This window comes from Hevea brasiliensis, chromosome 7 (assembly GCF_030052815.1).
Source record: "Hevea brasiliensis isolate MT/VB/25A 57/8 chromosome 7, ASM3005281v1, whole genome shotgun sequence".
Lineage (NCBI taxonomy): Eukaryota > Viridiplantae > Streptophyta > Magnoliopsida > Malpighiales > Euphorbiaceae > Hevea > Hevea brasiliensis.
Genome location: NC_079499.1, coordinates 78,679,891 through 78,680,971, shown reverse-complemented (window position 1 = coordinate 78,680,971; position 1,081 = coordinate 78,679,891). Strand labels below are relative to the sequence as shown.

General features: G+C 37.6%; 1 non-coding gene across 1 annotated transcript; it reads left to right on the top strand.

The window, feature by feature from the left end:
* Positions 1-470: 470 nt before the first annotated feature.
* LOC131181903 (small nucleolar RNA R71) lies at positions 471-577 on the top strand. Its single transcript, XR_009150377.1, has one exon. It is a non-coding gene; the product is annotated as a small nucleolar RNA R71 (small nucleolar RNA).
* Positions 578-1,081: the final 504 nt, after the last annotated feature.

Below are 1,081 nucleotides of genomic sequence, written 5' to 3'. Positions count from 1 at the left end.
TACTTTGTGCTAGAGATACTGTCACTCATATTCTTAACAACTTAATAATAGAATTTCTAATAAAATATAAATGGACCTTTTCTATTACACATAAATATATTATGTAAATATAAAAGTGAAAATGCCTTTTATTAATAAAAGATGTACAAGATACATACTAAATGATATACTCTAGGGCATACTACTAATACCTATTACATTGGCTTGCATTCTATTAAGTCTTTTGGTGAGTTGGTCAAGCTGGGCATTAATCATACTGAAGGCATATAGTTCTGGTACCCCTGCTACTCTTCTTGCATCTCCCTTTTTATTTGACCACTCAAAAATTATGGTACATGACCCTTTCCAGTAATTCCAAAGCTTCGACTACCATTTTTTCCATAAGGTCTCCTCCTGCAGCTGAATCAACTGAACTCCTTGTGGATTGTAGCAAACCATTGTAGAAATTCTGGACAAGGAGCCAATCTTCTATGCCATGGTGGGGACATTTCCTTTGAAGATCTTTGTATCTCTCTCATGCGTTATAGAGTGATTCTCCTTCCTTTTGCCTGAAGGTGTTCAATTCTAGCCTCAGTTTTAGTGTTTTTGCAGGTGGGAAGTACTTTGCTAGGAAAGCTTGTGAGAGACCTTCCCAATTAGTAAAAGTACTAGCTGGTTGGAAAAGTAGCCACTTCCTTGCTTTATCTCTTAAAGAGAATGGGAATGCTCGGAGTCGAATGGCTTGAACAGAGACTCCATTCATTTTGAAGGTATCACATAGAGCGAGGAAGCACTGTAGATGATAGGGTGGATCCTCCATAGGTGAGCCTCTAAACTGAGTTTGTTGGATCATCTAGAGCCATGCTAGTTTAAGTTCAAAATTATTAGCCTCGATTGTAGGCCTAGTGATGTTGGATTGGTATCCTTGAATATTAAAGGCTTCGTAGTCCCTCAGGGATCTTTGCCTGTTATTGTTATTATCATCCATAACTGGACCTTCTATAGCTTCAGGTTCAGTTTTTGGCTCTTGATTTTTTCTTCCTCTCCTAATGGTTCTCAGAGTTTTGTCTATTTCAGGATCTAATTCTAGCAATTCTTCTTT